The 7,426-nt window shown below is 44.8% G+C and overlaps 1 pseudogene; it reads right to left on the bottom strand.

Annotated features, from left to right (window-relative positions):
* Positions 1-2,388: 2,388 nt before the first annotated feature.
* LOC123116303 (NAC domain-containing protein 92-like) lies at positions 2,389-6,234 on the bottom strand (annotated as a pseudogene).
* Positions 6,235-7,426: the final 1,192 nt, after the last annotated feature.

Below are 7,426 nucleotides of genomic sequence, written 5' to 3' on the forward strand. Positions count from 1 at the left end.
TATCACTTTCAGTTTATCAACTGAATTGCTTGAGGACAAGAAAAAGTTTAAGCTTGGGGGAGTTGATATGTCTCCAACGTATCTACTTTTCCAAACACTTTTGCCCTTGTTTTGGACTCTAACTTGCATGATTTGAATGAAACTAACCCGGATTGATGCTATTTTCAGCAGAACTACCATGATGTTGTTTTATGTGTAGAAAATAAAAGTTCTCGGAATGTCCTGGAAATCCACGGAGGCACTTTTTGGAATTAATAAGAATTTCTGGCAAAAGAATCAATGCCAGGGGGCCCACAGGCTGTCCACGAGACAGGGGCGCCCCCCCCTAGGGCGCGGCCTCCTATCTCGTGGGCCCCCTGGACCTCCACCGACGTCAAATCCAACTCCATATATTCACGTTTGGGGAGAAAAAATCAAGGAAAAAGTTTCATCGCGTCTTACGACACGGAGCCGCCGCCAAGCCCTAATCTCTCTCGGGAGGGCTGATCTAGAGTCCGTTCGGGGCTCCGGAGAGGGGGATTAGTCACCGTCGTCATCATCAACCATCCTCCATCACCAATTTCATGATGCTCACCGCCGTGCATGAGTAATTCCATCGTAGGCTTGCTGGACGGTGATGGGTTGGATGAGATTTACCATGTAATCAAGTTAGTTTTGTTGGGGTTTGATCCCTAGTATCCACTATGTTCTGAGATTGGTGTTGCTATGACTTTGCTATGCTTAATGCTTGTCTCTAGGGCCCGAGTGCCATGATTTCAGATCTGAACCTATTATGTTTTCATGAATATATGTGTGTTCTTGATCCTATCTTGCAAGTCTATAGTCACCTACTATGTGTTATGATCCGACAACCCCGAAGTGACAATAATCGGGATACTTCTCGGTGATGACCGTAGTTTGAGGAGTTCATGTATTCACTATGTGCTAATGCTTTGTTCCGATTCTCTATTAAAAGGAGGCCTTAATATCCCTTAGTTTCCGTAAGGACCCCACTGCAACGGTAGGGTAGGACAAAAGATGTCATGCAAGTTCTTTTTCATAAGCATGTATGACTATTTACGGAATACATGCCTACATTACATTGATGAATTGGAGCTAGTTCTGTGTCACCCTATGTTATAGCTATTACATGAGGAATCGCATCCAGCATAATTATCCATCACTGATCCATTGCCTACGAGCTTTTCATATATTGTTCTTCACTTATTTATTTTTCCGTTGCTACTATTACAACTACTACAAAAACCCCCAAACATTTATCTTTACTTATGCTACCGCTACCTTTATTATCATACTACTTTTGCTAGTAAACACTTTGCTGCAGATACTAAGTTATCCTGGTGTGGTTGAATTGACAACTCAACCGCTAATACTCAAGAATATTCTTTGGCTCCCCTTGTGTCGAATCAATAAATTTGGGTTGAATACTTTACCCTTGAAAGCTATTGCGATCCCCTACACTTGTGCGTTATCAACCACTGTTGCTCACCTCGCATCACACGCGAGTGTGCTCGGTCCCTGGAGGCTGGCATCATTACTGGGTCTCACTGTTCCTGCCCCGCTGAGCTAGTTCTCCTTGGAGAAGTTGTTCTTGTGAACGGGGTCTAGTAGGCCCAATTGGCTTCACAGGAGGGGCCCACATCCTCGAGCACTTCTGCTCGGGCTGCTCCGGTGGCCACGTTGCCCCCCCCCCTTGCTGGACCAACCATGGCAAATTCTCGCGAAGAGCCCAGGAAGACTTCATCCGCCTTCAAGGCCACCTTCGGCGGGCTTGACTCCCGTAGTGTCTTTGTCGAGGTGGACTTCACTGTCGCCTAGGCCCGAGGCTACGCAAGATCTCCTCGAGGCTGGCGACACACCTCTTAAATAGATGGCATGCCGCCAGGAGATTGCTGACGGCGGGGTATCCTATTACTCATGCTAAGACCAGACCAGAACTCGTTTGTGTTTTGAAAGCTAAGTACTCTACCAAGCCATGTACTCAGGTTCTCCCCGTCAAAAAGAGTGTATTTGTATTTGCTTTGTAATGGGTTCAATCTTGCGGTGTCCTCACCTCATGACTTAGGATTGTTGGACGTGTTCAGTCTCTGTCCAAACTCTCAAAGAGTTGTTACTCATGACTCATATGTAGGTTGTTAGAAAACTGATAATTGCACTTTGAGCAAGCCAGGCTAGACAATTCATGCAAACTCTCTTGCGGTCATGCAGGAAGAGAAAAATGTGGTGCGAACAAATATAGATGTTGGTATATATTGATTGATCTTTTGTTGGATGATTAATTCAAGCACACACACACACAAACAAACACACACACACACACACACACGCATATATATATATATATATATATATATATATATATATATGTTGTCTTGGATCATTTCATCATTAGTACTCCCATATGCCATCCATATTGATGTTCGCTGATGAGATCTCGCTGGCAGTTGGTGCAACATTGTTCCCCTGGTAGCTACTGCTCAGTCCAATCATGTTGTCCTCCTTCATAAACATGGATGATGGCCCACTCCCGGGCGACCCCGACCATGAAGCTCTGCTCTACAATCATCTGCATCTCCATAATATCCTTCTGGTGGTAGTAAAATGACTTCTGGTTGCCACCCATCTCCTGAATGAGGTGGTTCCCAAAGTAGTGGTCATTCATCACCGGGAGTACCGTTGAAAGAACATGTGGTTCCCCCATATTTGGTCATTCATCTGTAATTGATGACAATATCTATGGACTAATGGTTGCCTTGAGTTATATTCATAGGATTTGTCCATAGGCATTTCTTGAAGTCCATTTGTTGGTTTCAAGGAGTTTGTGTGTTGACCAAGGTGCTATTTAAGGAATTATCCAAAGATCAGTCATAGAGAAGACATAATACAAGGTTGATCAAGACTAAGTCAAAGAGTGAATCAAGTTGATCAACACACAAAGTGTACGAGATGTACCGAGAGGGATCAAGTGATCCCATGGTATGGTAAGCATTGTCCATTACTCTTTGTGTACTAACACATGGTCTACGTGAGAGTTTTGTGTGTGGTTAGGTATGTTTCCATGGGCTTGCATCAAGAGGAAGATCTCATACAACCCATGGAGGATGAATGAAGTGGTGATCGTCATCAAGGTTGCGGTGTGCAAGTTCAAGTGGAGCGACATGAAGAGATCATGCTTGAAGCTTGCCATCCATTGCGGTGACAATGGACTGGTGAAGATGTGTAGAAGAGTGGCTCACCCATAGTGGAGTATGGGGGAGCAATCAACCAGTCTTCATCGAGCCAACGCAATCAAGAAAGATGGTCCAACTTGAGGAAGTCAAGATTATCATCATCTACCTTAAGTGGACTATGTGCAAGGCAAAGGTTTACCCTTGATATGTGTTCTATTTTGCCTATCTCATGGTGGTAGTTGGGAGACTGGGTTATAGGATCTATTGTCATTCTATCAAGGGGGCTCTCAAATAAGTAGCTTGATCGTATTATTCGTAGAGAGCTCAAACCATTGCATCCTTGCACCATCTCTCTTGGTTCTTGTTTGGTGTTTCTCTTTGAAAGTTTTAGAGCTTTTGGTCATCTTCAAGACAGGCTCTAGTTCATCAAACAGAGTTCACACATGCATCTTCTATGATGTTTTTGATGTTGGAGTTTATGTCGGTTCTTCATTCATAGAGGTCTCACATCTCTATATCTTAGGCATATACTCCCGTGTTGCTGTTTGGATAGTATTTGTCATCATCTATCCAACAAGCTTGAGTTTTCTCAATTCAGAGCTCATTTGCAGAAGTTATGGCAGTTCAGGTTTTATCGTGTCCATTTGTTTCCCTTGGGCAGTTTTCAGCTCCCAAGCGGTAGTACCGATCCACTCCACGGAAGTACCACTCATACGATACTTCCGCTATGAGCTGTCGCACTCTCTTCCGCTTGTTTTCGTGCTCTTATAATTGGGCCACAGTAGCACGGTAGTAGAGGGCAGTAGAACCGCCCGCGCGGTACTACCGTGTCTACTGTCGCTTCCACTACCGGTTATTTCTTGGCTGTTGTAGTCTTTTCTACTCTCGCGGTACTAGGGTGGTAGTAGGGCATGGTAGTACCGCTCCGTGTGGTACTACTGCCCTGTCGTCTCCTAGTACCGCCATTTCTCTGTACTACTTGGCCTTTAGCGGTAGTATCTAGGACCGGGAGTACCGCTCCTAGGAGTGGCAGTACCGCTTGTGCATAGCCTGTGCACATAACAGTTGGATTTGGGGGTGCCTATAAAAGGGGGTCTTCTTCCCCAATGAATTTTAATCCCTTTGAGCTTGTGTTCTTCCCCCATTGCCGACCTTCTTAGAGCATGCTATCTCTAAATTCCTCTAATGATTCTTGCTAGTTCTTGAGGGAAAAGAGAGAGGGGATCTAGATCTACATTTCCTCCAATCACTTTCTCCTATATATGAGGGGAACCCCTTGGATCTAGATCTTGGAGTTCTTGGTGTTCTCCTTCTTGTTCTTCCTCTCATATTCCTCCATAGCTTTCGTTACTTTCATGGGATTTGAGAGTGAGGGAGTTGGGAACTCTATGTGCCCTTGCCATTGCATTAGTTGCATCGGTTTGAGTTCTCCACGGTGATACGTGGAAGTGAAAGTTGAGAGGCTTGTTACTCTTGGATGTTTGGGCACCCTAGAGCTTGTTCCTCTTGGGTGCTTTGGTGCCCTAGAAGGTTGGTGCATTCGGAGATCAATCATTATGGTGTAAAGATCTGGGCAAGCGTCAGGGTCTCTAGTTAGCTAGGTTGTGGAGATCGTCCTGAGCAATTTGTAAGGGCTCTGGTGACCGCCCCCAAGGGTTGCCAAAGTGTACTGGTTCGGTGACCGCCCCATAGGATTGCCATTTGTATGGGTTCGGTGACCGCCCTCAAGGGTCCCTTAGTGGAATCACGACATCTTGTGTTGTGCAAGGGCGTGAGGAGATTACGGTGGCCCTAGTGGCTTCTTGGGAAGCATTATGCCTCCACACCGCTCCAAACAGAGATTAGCATCCGCAAGGGTGTGAACTTCGGGATACATCATCGTCTCCGCGTGCCTCAATTATCTCTTACCCGAGCCCTTTACTTTGTGATAGCCATATTGTTTCATGTCATATATCTTGCTATCACATACTTATTTATCTTGCTTATCATAAGTTGTTGGTGCACATAGGTGAACCTAGTCGTTTTAGGTTTTGTGCTTGACAAATTAAAAGCTAGTTTTATTCTGCATTTCTTCAAGCCTAAACCATAATTATTTTAAAGCGCCTATTCACCCCCCATCTAGGTGACATCCATAATCTTTCAACAATGTTAGCAATCAACGACGACCTGGCCCTAGTGGCGTGCAACTGGTATGAAGAATCGATGAGCACCGACAACGGAGGTGCCATCGATGATGACACACCGAGTCCATGAGAGGAGTCGATGTAGCAGAGTGAACAAAGACTTGTTACTGCTCTGCTTCCATGGAGATGGGCATGGGCGTTTTGTCCGATGGCATCACCACTTTCTTTAGTTCTGTGCTCTTATGGAAAATCATACAAACAACTTGCTCTTCCTACGATCATACATAAACGAAATCAGTGCACAAAAACTATGATGAGTAGATAGCTACATATATATGAGTGTATTCATGATTCATGAGTACAAGTACTACTCAAGTTTTAAATACCTTGGAAGACGCATTAATGATGGTGGCTTTGGAGATGTCAGTGGATAGACTGGATGTTAGCTGCTTGCCAATCTCAAGCCTATACTCGTGCATGACCCATTTGGTCTCCTCCCCTGTAGGAGCCCTGCCCTTGTAGAACACGAGCGTCTTCTTCTTACCGATGAGTGCGGGTGTCGAGTCAAGGATTTCCTTGTCCTTCCCTGTGGCCTTCCAGTAGCCCACTTTAGTGGCACGGTTAGTCTGTATACCGGAGGGGTCCTCATGGTCCTTCTGGCAGTAGAAGTACCACTTATTCTCCCCCATCTTTGCCTTCTTTGGGAGCTCCCATGGCTCATTTGTATTCAGATCCACCTCCCCGATCGTCGTTTCAACGAAGGTTGGTTGAGCACCTTGGGGACTAGGTACGAGGTGATGATCTGCTCGTCAGTAGGGTGGAATCTCAACCCCGGAGGGAGCACCAACTTAGGCTGCTGAACTTGAAGGTGGCCATCCATGGCAGAGGCTCTTTGACAATGGATCCTGGGATGGCAAAAACACTGTTGGCAATAAGAGAGATGTAAGTAACTACTAATGGAATACAATGAGCTCAAGATAAGGGGGGGGGCGCTTAAATAGGATATAATGAGTGTACTCTAAAGGCACTTGCAAGATAAGCCTCAACACTTTCTAACCTTTTAATAATTTGGTTCCTACTAGCAGTGGATGGATAGAGATACTTTCATCATCTTTACAACTATGCTTCGCTTGTCGTATTGAGGGGGGCATGCCGTGGTGGCGACATGTGATGAGTTTCTCGAAGTTCTCTAGCCATTACCATGCCAGGTCGCACACTTGGTTTTGTTCTCATTATTCTCAATCTATGCATATGCGGTCCTCATGCTACCCACTTGGTTCTCTCATCTGCATACTTTTTGTTGATATTGTCTGGCTTTGTGATGCAAACAAACACCCACCCACATTTGTCTAACTAGTTGTGTGTGCAATCTATAACTATCGATCTTATTGTTTTCCATGGTGTTTGATTAATCGGTTCCATTTCTTGTGGGGTTGTACTATACACCACCATCTACATTTACAATATACAATAGTTGTCTCCTGCAGGTTTCCATAAAAACCATGTGTATGTTTCCAAAGTCTCCGACCTCTAGATGGATGGATGAAAATCTTGGCCATAGTTATCCATAGTGTCATATGCATGGAAGATAATTTATAATATCAGGTGTGAAGTGATGCCTACATGTGTCGCATTACTCCTGCAGCAAGGACAAATGCATCACACACACAGCCACTTGCGATCTCTATCTCCCCGTGAAATCATGGCGCCACTGGATCAGTTACCACCAAGAGATACGCGCCAACCGCTGCCGAATCCCTGCACACTTGCTTGGGACCGGCTCTATCACCCTCTGGATGCATGGACACGAACCACACATATATACATTGTAGATATACAAATGCACAACACAGCTGGACATAGATCATACACTGCTTATTTTTATCTGCTTTCCATGGGGTCATGTACTGGTGTCCATACGTATGCGCACCACACATCACCATACTGCTTACTTTTCATAGAAACATGCATCTATTGAACTATCACTGGTGAAAGTGCCCCAATAGTACTATTCGTTAAAAGGAGAAGGTTTCTCAATATCACCAATACAATTTAAGTGACATGGTGTATGCATAATACCTAAAAGGTGAGTAGATGGACAAAATTAAGTTAAGCATCCCAATATAACAATAA

The sequence above is a fragment of the Triticum aestivum genome, chromosome 5B (genome assembly GCF_018294505.1).
Source record: "Triticum aestivum cultivar Chinese Spring chromosome 5B, IWGSC CS RefSeq v2.1, whole genome shotgun sequence".
Lineage (NCBI taxonomy): Eukaryota > Viridiplantae > Streptophyta > Magnoliopsida > Poales > Poaceae > Triticum > Triticum aestivum.